Genomic DNA, 12621 nt, shown 5'->3' on the forward strand with positions numbered 1-12621 from the left:
CAGTATGCACCTCTAAAAGATAAGGATCCTTCCCCCACCATTTTATTAGGAAAAAATTGGAAGCATACAGCAAAGTTGGAAGCCATACGCCTAACCGGTTATATTGCTTTGTTGTATAGACATCCATCTGTTCCTTCATCCATCAGCCCTCCTGGTTTAAAAAATGCATTTCAAAGTAACTTGCAGACATCTGTAGACTCCCCTTTAAACACTTCAGCATGCATATTATGAGCTAGAGTTTAATAACTGTTTATGACTTTCTTCCCATTGAATACAACATTGACATCATTGAAATATACATCTGAGGTACACATTTGCTGCATGTGACAGATGTAACCCACACTCCATTAAGAGGCAGAATGTTACCATCAGTCCAGAAAGTTCCTTGTCTGCCTCTTCCTATTCAGTTTCCAGCAACACTCACACCCAACCTCATCTCCCACCATATGGTGGGTAAAGCAGTGCTTGGGAGGCTTTCTCTTGTCTGTTATGACCAGAGAAATTCAAGAGTGTGTGTATAATATAAACTTTCATCTTAAATTTCTTGATGCAGGGGATTGAAACCCGGGCCCCTGCATGTTAAGCACAATATCTACACTCCTAGTCCCTAAACTTTCTCTTTGATTTGCCCTCTCCCCTCTCCCTCGTTGTGGACTTGTACAGTGTTCCCCAGCTTTCATAGGGTACTTCATATTTCTAGTCCCATCTCTTCCCTCAGAGCACACTCCTGTGTGCTGTTAGAGTTTTGGCAGTTGCCACTATGAAGAACGGTGTGATGGAGAGGTGGGAAGGATGGAGGTGTGGAGCCGTGTGCACTATGCAGAGAGGCAGAACTGGAGACTGATGGTGACAAGTTGGAGAGAGTGCTGAGGTCGATGGTGGAACATGTTGCTGCCCGCTGGGGTCAGAGGGGTCGTGGGCAGCAGCCTGGAGTTTACTCAGACACAGGCTCAGCCCCCTTCCATGGGATCACTCTGGCTCTGGGCAATGAAGGAGGCCTGAGATGAGGAATGGTTCACTTCTTGGATTGTACCTCCCTCAAAGGACCACCATGGTCCATGATGCCACTGAGGGTCATGTGTGGGTCAGTGGTACTGATGTGGCCAGGGAATGGGTTGATATCTGAGGCTCGTGTTACCACCTAACTCCATACAGAAGTCCATGGTCTATACTGCAGCCTGCAGCCGTGTTGGTGTCTGTGGGCCCTGCTGCCACTAAGGGCCATATTGATACTAGAGGCCTGTGCTGCCACCTGGGGCAATGGTGATGTCCAGGTCCATGCTGCCACTGAGGGTCAAGTCTTGGTCTGAGGTCCTGCTGCAGCCAGGGTCTGTGTTGATGTGTGTGGCCACAAAGGCCATGTAGACGTCCATGGTTTACGCTGAAGCCTGAAGCCATGTTGATGTCTGAGGGCTGTGCTGCCACTGGGGGCCATATTAATGTGATTGTTCTGTGCTGCCACTTGAGGCCATGTTGATGGGCCTCCTCCAGGGGCCTTGTCGGGGTCCTTGGTCCTACTGCAGCTGGGGCCAGGGTCCTGGTCTGTGCTGTCACCAGAAACCATGTGGAAACCCATGATGCATGATTCCACTGACTGTAAAGAGCAAGGAAGCTCCTCTGACAGAGACACCGATGACTGCAGACACACAGTTGAGAAAGAGGGACAAGGAAGACTTCTGTAACAACCCCTACCCCTACCCAGCACACCCAAAATCACAGCCTAAACAGGAAGCCATTGAAACCTCAAAGTCCACTCCCAGGGACACATCTACTCCAACAAGGGTTACCTCCTAATCCTTCCCCAAACAGTTCCACACCCTGGGGGCCTTTCTCATTTAAACCTGTATGTGGAAACATTTTGTACACTAAAAGATATAAAAACAACCTAAATATATATCAACAGCTAGGTGCAGAAGAGGACAAATATACATATGTATGCACATTGATGTACGTAAATGTTATTCACCCATAGAAAAAGAACTGTAGCTGGGCATGGCACATTTATAATCCCAGGAGCTGGGAAGCTGAGACAGGATAATTGTCATGAGTTCAAAGCCAGTCTAAGCTACAGTGTGAGACTTACATATATATATATGTATATATATGTATACATATATATGTATACATATACATATATATATATGTATATATGCTTCAGTAATCATATCTTAAATATGCGATGTATATGGTAGATAATAATTACCTGCCAAATCTGAATTATTGCTTTTGTTTAATAGACCGACAAATTTATTATATTTGTTTAGTAAGCAAACAAGTATCTATTGACTTATAAATCTAGACATTGGATTTCTTGTCCAAATTTAGTTGATATTTTCATTCTCTATGCAGTGACATTGAGTCAAAACTGTGGGGCAGAGCCATGGCAGGATAAGTTTGTGAAATGTTTCTTCTACTGTTTGACAGAGTATTGGTAAAAGGAGTGGAGCAGCCAAAACTGTAATCAAAGGTAGTTTGTTGGCTAGATTTATGTCAACTTGATACAACCTATAGTCATCTGAGAAGAGGGAGCCTCAATAGAGAAAATGCCTCCATTCAGCTGTAGGCAAGTCTGTAGAGCATTTTGTTAATTAGTGATCAATGTGGGAGGGCCCAACCCATGGTGGGCGATGCCATCCCTGGGCTGGTGGTCCTGGGTTCTATAAAAAAGCAGGCTAAACAAACCATAGAAACAAGCCAGTAAGCAGCACTCCTCTGCATCAGCTCCTGCCTCCAGGTCCCTACTCCATTTGAGCTCCTGTCCTGACTTCCTTCAGTGATGGATTACAATGTGGAAGTGTAAGCCAATAAACCCTTCCCTCTCCAACTTGCTTTTTGGTCATGATGCTTCCAGAAAAATCTGCAGGAAAAGTAATGTTCAGTAGTCTTGGATAGACAACCATCTCAAGGTTGGACCCTCCTCTCATTCCCCTGATAATACTTAAGCATCAGTTTGCCTCTCCTTAGGGTTTAAAATCCCACACAGAAAGGTGGAGTTATCAGGGTTTTGTTGAATCCAATAAAAGAAAACTACTTCCTCCTGATCCAAAGAATGGAATTTACCTTTGGCCCTGGGTGGAGACATGACATTCTGACCTACTCCAAAGATTACAGCATTACATACTATTTCCTCTTCATTTGAGAATTAGTCCAGTTGAGACAGCCAATCATAGGTCTAGGAGACAAGCCCCGCCCCCTTTCTCTCAGGAAGGCTGATTCTCCTGAAGAAGTGCCAAGGGGAGGGGAGGAATAATTATCCCCTACAGAGCTAATGTACTTACTCTTTCCAAAAACTTTATGCAATTGCTTGCAGATCTTCCTTGAAGTAGCCATTGCAGAGCTGGCCTGCTTTTCTCAGTTAGAAAACCAGAGTTTTCCCTTCTCTTCCTTCTCTAACCAAAGCCTGGGCATGCTCTCCCTAACACTCTGGGCCTCCCATCCAGTCTCTGATACTCCCCACTCCTATTTCCACCAATTTGCTGTTTGTCCACCACGTGGAGACTTGGATGATAGCCACTGCTAAATAGACCACACGTTCTTTCTTCCTCTTTTCATCTCTTGTAGCTTGCCTTCCCTGTTGTTTTTCTCTCAAACGCTAACAAAATTGCTCCTGCACTTCCTGCTGAATCCATTTCTAAATCCTTGTATTAACGAGACTAAGAATTGTGGAAAACACAGTCTTTTCTACCCAAAGATGAGCTGAGCCGGGATGACTCCATTTTGAGAAAACACATTTGGTGAACTCGACACACAAGTTTCTAGTTCCTGTAATATAAATGTTGACTCTCCTGAGTATCGCCTTCCTCCAAACCCCAATAAGTACAATATTACAGGATCACATTTCTCCATATGAATTCAGCAGTTATACGAGAATGTGAGGCCAAAATTTGAGCACTAGAAGAACAGAACCCTCATATGAGGAATAACACAGCAAGGGACTCCCTACCTAGTGTGCTTGCTTTTCAAAAACCAGTTACTGGTTCAGCTACTTCATGCCACTGTGGAGGCTCCACGTGTTTTACTGTGCCCTGTTCTATGAGCTAAAATTAAATATGGGTTCAGGAGATCACTACCCACAAGGTATGAATAGAATGTGCAGCAATGAGACTAAAACAGATTAATTAGGGAACTTTGATCTTGGACCTCTATAACTGATAAATTTCAATCCTTCGTCAAAGACCCAATCCATGACACTCTGTTATAGGAGCACAGAGAAAGAGAGTTAATGTCAGCTTCAGTAGTTGCCAAGGGTTATAGGCTATGCTTGGTTTAATTTCCTTTTTTATCACTGATTATATGCCTTGGGGCACATTTTTTAATGCCTTTGAACTTTAGCATCTTCGAGTTTAAAATATACAAAAATACAGACACTCCTCCATTCAGAATTATGGTAATATGCATTAAAAACTAAGGAGGACTGACATGGTGGCTCATACCTTTAATGCCAGCACTTGAGGCAGGAAGATCTCTGTGAGTTCCTGGCTAGCCATGGTTAGACCTTGTCTCAGAAAATGTAGAAATGTAAAAATAAAAATAAAAAATACAAAAGCAAAATGTATAAAGTTATATTATATGAAGAGGAAACTGGACCATATCAGGAATTAGCAAACAGTCTAAATGTAGCTAAAAATAAATCAACAAAACTATTGTTATTGCCATGATCATAAGTTTTGCCTGCATCTTACCAGAATAACAAAACTATCTCCTGCTACTTGTTAATTTGCTCCTGTTGTGTGAAGAATAGCAATTACATTTTTTTTTCATCTACACATTTTGCTTGGAAATATTTACACCTGTACAGTGCAACTAAATCTTAGAGAAAACAAATGTCATTGGTTTAGATATCAGGAGTTTAGGTGTCACTGTGAACGGGAGGCATGGAAATCACTCCTGAGGAAATCACAGCCTGAGGAGCTGCAGAAGTGCTTTGATGTGAAGGACGTGCAAATGCTGCAAGATGCCATCAGCAAGATGGATCCCACTGATGCCAAATAGCACATGCAGCGTTACATCGATTCTGGGCTCTGGGTCCCCAGCTCCAAGTCTGGGAGGCTACTCTGTGAAGGTTGGCCAGGCTGGAGCAGTAAGGCAGGAGCTAGGGGTGGCAGGGACAGCTCAATGGCAGGGGGCCTTGGTGGAGGGTTGGGGAGGAAAGAGTAGAGTAGCTTTGTGCCCTTCATGGTGCTGAAGAAGGCAGCGCACTGGTACATGCACCCTATAACCAGTCCTGGGCAGCAGCAGGGAAAGGTGGAAGATGCTCACACCTTTATTGCTTCATGTTTCTCTGGCCCTGAGTTTAAGACCATGAAGAGGGGTGCAAGGAGGACCCATGTAAGGAGTGTTTTAGCTTGATCATGGATTTGGGTTCAACTGTGTCCCAACAAAATTGGTCCATTGACACCCAGTACCTGCCAGGAGAGCCCATTCAGAGGTGATCTGGTTAAGGTGAATGAGGATGAGTCCTAATCCAGTCTCACTGCTCTTTATCTTTATTATTATTATTGACTACTGTCACACTAGCAGTCAAGGCCTATTGAGGGAAAACTATTTCCTTTTGTCAAGAAAATGATACCTTTGGCCTGGGAGAGACCTAACAGTCCAGCTAGGCAGGTCAATCATCTGGCTAAAGAATGCCCCCTCAAGTACTCAGATCTGCTGAAGTCAGCTTAAGAGATGAGGAATAATTACCTCTTTAAAGAGAAAAGTGCTCTTCCTTTCCAGAGTTCCAGTGATGAACCAGCCTGCTACCATCTTGGTCTTAAAAGCTGTCTTATAGTAAAGACAAACTTGGTTCATTCCTGTTTGTGATTAAGACTCTCTTTCTCAAGGCTGGGGCTATGCCCAACCTGTAACCATAACTACAAATGGTTCTTGAAATAAGAAAAATTAATAAAAGTCTAAAAACTTATACTACAAAGCCCATATAGGAAAAAGGAAAATTTCAAGCTCCTCTCAGCTCTCTAAGGGCAGCCCAACAGATAAGGCTAAACAAAGGACTGAGCATGTGCCTAGAGACCTAAAACCAGATAACACACCACTGTCTGTGTCAACATTCCTTTGTTCTAAAAAAACTAGATAGCCCCCAATTCACAGTTATAAAAATCCCTGGTCCAGGAGATAATTAACAAGCCCATAACCCTACAATATCCTGCTCAATTGTGTCCTGCTTAAAAAACATAGTTATTGTTTATCCTATGCAACCACAGAAGCTTTGTAATCTTGAGGCTTTTAAACTTATGGTCTTTTCCTTTTACCCCCAACCCCTTTAGCTGTAAGCAACATTCCACTTGCTCCTGAGTGGGTGAATCCCTGCTGAGTGGCTTGATAATAAAGAAACCTTTGTCTTTGCATTCGGTAAGTTGTCTCCTTGGCGGTGGTTCTTTTGGGGTCCTGAGAACTGGGCATAACAGTTCTGCTATGCCTATTCCAGGAAATGGCAACCCTCTCTCTCTCTCTCTCTCTCTCTCTCTCTCTCTCTCTCTCTCTCTCTCTCTCTCTCTGCACCTGGAACTGTTTATTAGACATTGGCACCAGTTGCAGGACAGAAAGCTAGACAGGAGAAAAACAGTGATCACAGACCCATACGGACAGACCCTGCCCGTTAGGGAACATGTGTATCCTCAACCCAGTGAATCAACCTGGCAACTGCTGCCCCTCCCCAGTCCCCCAGGACTTTGGCATAATGCTGATTGGGGGGCAGGGGCTGCAGACAGTGGAGCCCCTCAACCCGAAGCAGAAAGTCTGATGAGTGCTGGGGACAGGCTGGAAGAGAGGGAACACGGGGCAAGCCATGGGCCGGGATGTAAGGGGCAGCAGAAGTGAAGGAAGTCAGGAGCTAGGAACATGGTGTCTAGGTTTCCTTTTCTGGAGAAGGACCCATAGAAGCCTGCAGGCTGCTGGCAGTGGCCGGGGCAGGTCATGCACTGAAGTCTTTCTTGTTGCCGGCTTTGGGGACGGCTTCCGGCAATGGGTCCCCAGGGCCCGCCTCCTCCCCACTCCTTGGCCTCACCAGACTTGGAGCTGGGGACCCAGAGCCCAGAATCGATGTAACGCTGCATGTGATATTTGGCATCAGTGGGATCCATCTTGCTGATGGCATCTTGCAGCATTTGCACGTCCTTCACATCAAAGCACTTCTGCAGCTCCTCAGGCAGGGACTCAGAGACCTCCACGGGGTCCAGGCCACCAGGGCCCAGCCTCTTCTTGTGCTCCTCCTCCTCGTACTCCTTCATGGCCTTCTCTATGTGCAGCTTGGCATGGCCCCGAAACGCTCCCTAAAGGCCTCCAGTTCGTATTTGAAGCCTTCCATGTACTGTTGGCTTGATCTTGATGAAAAACAAGCCCTTCATGTACTGTTGGTTTTGATCTTGGTAAAAAACTGCCGGAAGCAGGCGCGGGGATCGACCTTCAGACTCTTGGCCAGCTCCAGAATAAACTGCATCACCATGGTCTGGTGAGCTACCTGCTCCATCAGTGCACATTTCTCCTCCACTTCCAGGTCAATGCACCAGATAACCAGGTAGTTGGCGGTCTCCTCACACACCAGGTGGACATTGTCTGACAGGTACTTCTGCCTGTCATACCAGCGGTGGAGCATGCCGAAATGCTTGCTCTGTTTCTCGTACTTTTCAACGCAGGCCTTGTGTTTCTGCTCTCTTGCCTCCTCTGAGTCTTCCTCTGCCTTCTCAGGCTTGGTATTGACCGTGCTCTTGCTGAAGCCGTCCTTGCTGAGGGTGTCCACATTCCAGGGCATGCTCTTCTTGGGCGTGTCCCCCAGCTTCTGCTTCCAGCTTTGCTCCTCCTTGCATTGCTGCTGTGGCTCGGCTCGCGGCCGCTCAAGCTCCACCTGGCCACTGCCTTCAGCCACTTCCAGCTCCCTCAGCTTGTGTTGGCGCTCGGCTACCTTTTGCTTGCATTCACGGCAGCATCGGTCCAGTTCGTCCTTCTCCTTCTGAAACTGCTCCACGCGCTCCACTCGGGCCTTGTGCCGCCAGCGGAAGAGGCTGGCCGTGTCGATGTTGGGGTGCGTCTCATCCTCATCGTCCGACACCTCGATGTGATCCCAAATGCTGTAGTCCACCATTTTCGCCTCGGAGGCCTGGATAGGCTCCCGGCTCTCCACACCGCTGGGTGCTGAACAGGAACCCACGAGGGATAGAGAGTCCGCTCTCTTTGTTTTAAACAACTATTATAACCATCTTTCAATCCTACCTTTGTTTCAAAGGGTTTTTATGACTACTTTGTTATGACTACCTGTTGTTAATAACTATCTTGTTATGACCACCTGAATTCATGTCTTTGTTTTAAGATGGCATGACTAACTTATGCTTATGTTCTGTTCCTGCAACCCCCTGCTCCTGAAGGGGGTCTTGTCTTCCTCACATCCAATGCTGATGTCTTGAACCCTGTTTTTAGGGAGAGAAAGCCTGTGTACATGAATAAAAAAGCTTGCTTTAGTTAATTGCTTGCTTTAATTAATTTGGCCATGATTTGTCTTGTGGTCTTTCTCCTCACATCTTTGGGATTAACACCTGTCCCTCTGGCAGGTGTTAATCTTATGGAACTTTAACCGAGAAGCTTCGTAAATCCCATGTGACTGTTCTCCATGCTAGCTTAACTCAAATGGATTGGTTCTTTCTCTTCCTTTTCTAGGCAGCAGCTGACATCTACAGCTGCATACCCTGGGGTTTTCCTTTTAAACTCTAAAAAGTGTCCTTGAGAGAGCTTGCTTTCTTTTGACAAGTAAAAGAAAGCCCTGGCTGGCCTAGAGCTTGCTATGCAGATCAGGCTGGTCTCAAACTCACAAAAATGCTTCTGCCTCTGCCTCCTGAGTTGGGGTTAAAGTTGTGCACCATTAAACCCAGCTCCAGCTTTCTTTGGACTCCATTCTTAAGTTATTTTATTAAGGAAAGTGGGAACCTCAAGAGGGGAGCTCAATTTTCTTGGTAATCCCAGCCTTTAGTTAAAATGGGAAGCATGGACACAGACAAGAAGGGCGCTATGTGACTTTGGAGACAGTTACCTATAAACTAAGGAGAAAGGTCTGTAATAAATCCTTCCCTTTGGGCTCTCAGAAGGAGCCAAACCCACAGATAACTTCGTTTTGGATTTTGACCCTCCATAACTGCCAGGCTGTGTCTGGCTTTAAAGACACCCATCCTTGCTGCAGAGGCCCTTGGAAACAAATGCACTCACTAATAGGTCAGAGGGTTTGGGATTTGTGGATAGATGAACAGTTCTTTGTTTTTTGGGTGATAAATATTTGAGTCCCTCCCACTTTGTTTCTTTCTGTCTTGGTGACAAATTCCCAGTAGGAATTTTGTAGTCAGAGCCATGCCTAACTTCTAGCATTTATCATCTGTGGAAATAAATAACATTGCTATAGAATGGGCATAACTGTGCCCACCCTATTTGTGTGCTTATAGGACTTTATGCTTGTAAAATGAATGTTAGGCTGCCTCCCTACCATAAAACAATTCAATGAAAAGTCAAATTGTGTATCACATAATGATTTGATCCACTTCCTCTCAAAATAATGCTAACTAGCGCGAGATGAGCCTTGATACAAGGGCAGACAGTTCACAGGTATAGCCAATTACTTGTGTGTGATCTGGTATAGAGAGACAGGTGGAAATATAGATAGCACCTGTATTAGTCAGGGTTCTCTAGAGTCACAGAAGTTATGGAATGAATCTCTCTCTCTCTCATATATATATATATATATACAGGAAGATTCCGCTTAATGAACACAGCTTCAGCTGGACCAAAATTGGGAATGGAGCTGAGGCAGGAGACTGGTCCTATCCAAGTCCTGCAGTCAGCCTCTGTTAAGTGGGGACACAGGAAATTTCCTTGTCTTCACTGAAGATTCTAGCCAAAGCAAAGAAGGCTCTGTGTTGGGGTCAGTAATGCTAATTAGGCTCTTCCAGGTTCTTCCGGGAGTCTATTGTCATGGTAGGTCTGGGACCAAGGACATATAGGGAAGGAAGGCTACCAAGAGCAGGAGCAGACTGAGGATGGACACCATTGGTGGCCTCTCCCTCCCCTGTCTCTGAGACCACCCTACTTCCTCCACCCCCTCCCTCTGTCCCTTCTTACCCCAGCTTCTCTTGCTGAGAGCTGAATGCTGCTGGCTCTGTGCCCATCATAGATGCTGTAGACAGAGCACTGGAAAAGAGAGACATGATCTATGATACTGACAGCCTAACGCAAAGGTCAGAAGCAAATCAACAAACACTGCACAGTGTCACACAGTAAAGAAACCGAAGAGGATGACTGAACAGATTGCAATGGGATGGCAGTGCCTGGCAGATCTGTCGTCTTCCTAGGCCAGTCATGCAGGGCTGCTCTTGGCTTAACCTCTCAGCAGTCATCATCGTTTAAATATTCATACAGCAATATTAAAAATTAAAGAAGGGATTTTTGCATTTCCTTTTCTTCCTTTACCTGGTCCTGAGAATCAAGGGAAAATGGACCAGAACAATAAGGACATAGCTCGCTAAAGCACAGATCATTCAGTAGGTAGCTAATTGTATAAGGCAGCCATTGATAAACCATGAACAGGGAGGAGGTGGTAGAATTCTTCTCTGAAGACAAAAAGAAAAAAAAAAGAAAAGAAAAAAAAAGGAAAAAAAAAAGCACAGAACATCTCTTCTGAAATCTGATTCCACTAGAATTCAAGGATGGGGCATCAGAAATGGGGTAGCTGCCTGATTGTTCACAAATCCTTTGTGAACACTGGACACTTAAAGGAGGGTCAGTATTTCCAGGTGCCTTTTCTGTTTGTCATAAGTTTCCTGAAGAAGCCATTGGCCCCTATTTTTAAAGAGTGCAGAAAACTTCAAAATCTTGTCAGTGAGAACCTGATAGTTCCAAGAGACACAAACACTGTTTTCACTTTAGCACACATGGCCTGTTTGTTTAGGGACTGTCAAATAAAGGTTGTTGGGACTGTAGCTTTTCTGAAGAAGGGCTCACAGCTCATTCAAGAAGGTATTCACAATGAGGTGGCGTTTGCTCTTTTCAAAGTGCCCAGGTGTGTGTGTGTATGTGTGTAAATCTGGTTTTCTGTAAATATTCCAAGATGGTCGTTCACTACAATGAGGGGAGAGGTGATACATTCCTTCAAAAAAGAGGTCTTACTTAGCTACTGTCTAGATTTCATTTCAAGTGACTGGTTCCCGAATCATACTTGTGCCTTTGCTAATATTGATTTTAATCCAGGGCTAAGAATTAAAGAACAATTGTTCTTAGTATTCCAGAAATTTCTTGCTTCTGTTGAGCAGGAGAGAGGCCCCGGAAAAGTTAAGAGACTCTCTGGAGTGTGGGCTCCCCCTACACTTGGATGTTTTGCTCACTCAGATGCCAGGGAGACTTGCTGTAGGTGATTGGGTAAATGAGTTATTCCCACAACTCATTTATCCAGACTCTGCTATCACCAATATGCCACCAAATATAAAAAGCTCTGACCTTGTCCATGAATCAGATGGGAGAGTTGGAGGTGAATTCTCAACTGGGAGGGGTGCCTTCTCCTAGGTCTCCGACCATGAGTGGTGCATTTTATGTCCCAAACTATTTCTTTTTCTGTTAGTGTTTCACTGGGGATGGGATGGTATTTTTATTTCTCTTTAGTTGATTTGAAGTCCATACCACGAAGGACAGAAAATTACTAGATAGAGGCTTTGGGGGAGCGGTTACAATTATAGAAATTATGTGAGGAAAAAGAACGCCATCTTCAAGAAACTATTACTTCCCTAGTGGAGAAACAATTAGGGAACAATACCAGGCGGTACACAATCAAGTGCTAACTACGTAGGGTGGGCATGAGCACCACATGGATTCAGAGAAGGGCAGAAGACCATGATACAGCTCAGCATTTTGTGGCAACAATGGGCTCCCAGGGAGGGATGGCTGCACTTTCCTTGCAACTTAGTCAGCCCACTTTGTGAATCTACCATTAATGAACGGGATCAGAGCTTTTTTATGCTTGGTGGCATAGTAGTGACAGTAGAGCCTGGGATAAATGGAATGTGGAAATAAGTCACCTACAGCAAGTCTCCCTGACATCTGAGTGAGCAGGCAGCAAGATGGCCTCTGCATGACAAGAACTCGCTACAGTCTCCCTGACAACAGTTTCTGCCGAGCGGAAAACCATTAAGAGGTGGATCACTGCAGTGATAGCCTACATTTTCCAAGGGATAAATCTTTTCTGCAACAGAGGTTGGCGGCTAAATTTCAGTTCCCCTGGCTCTCCTCCCTTATACCGTGCACAGAGCAGCTCAAAGGCCAGCAGTGGCTGATGGTAAATATTTCTCATAGGGTGTGAGGCAGTAGGTAGAAATCTCGCCTGATTTACAGAGACACCACTTTCCTAGCATTAAGGGTTAAGATCAGTCAGGCTGTGGGTGTGAGCAGTCTTCAGCTGTTCCCCTGGAAGTGGCATGCCTTCAGCTTTGGAAAGATTCTGACATACCCAAAGTTTTCACATGCTTACACCCTAAAAGAGAAATTCTTCCTGGGGGAAAATATAGACCGTTTTCTCTGACAGATGTGGTGAGCATGAAAAGAAGCCTTAGCAATCAGGACTATATTCAAGTTCTAATCAAAGAGGGTAATTAATTGAGA

The 12621-nt window shown here is 45.0% G+C and overlaps 1 pseudogene; it reads right to left on the minus strand.

Annotated features, from left to right (window-relative positions):
• Positions 1 to 6913: 6913 nt before the first annotated feature.
• On the minus strand, positions 6914 to 8080 carry LOC100770308 (annotated as a pseudogene).
• Positions 8081 to 12621: the final 4541 nt, after the last annotated feature.

This window comes from Cricetulus griseus, chromosome 6 (assembly GCF_003668045.3).
Source record: "Cricetulus griseus strain 17A/GY chromosome 6, alternate assembly CriGri-PICRH-1.0, whole genome shotgun sequence".
NCBI lineage: Eukaryota > Metazoa > Chordata > Mammalia > Rodentia > Cricetidae > Cricetulus > Cricetulus griseus.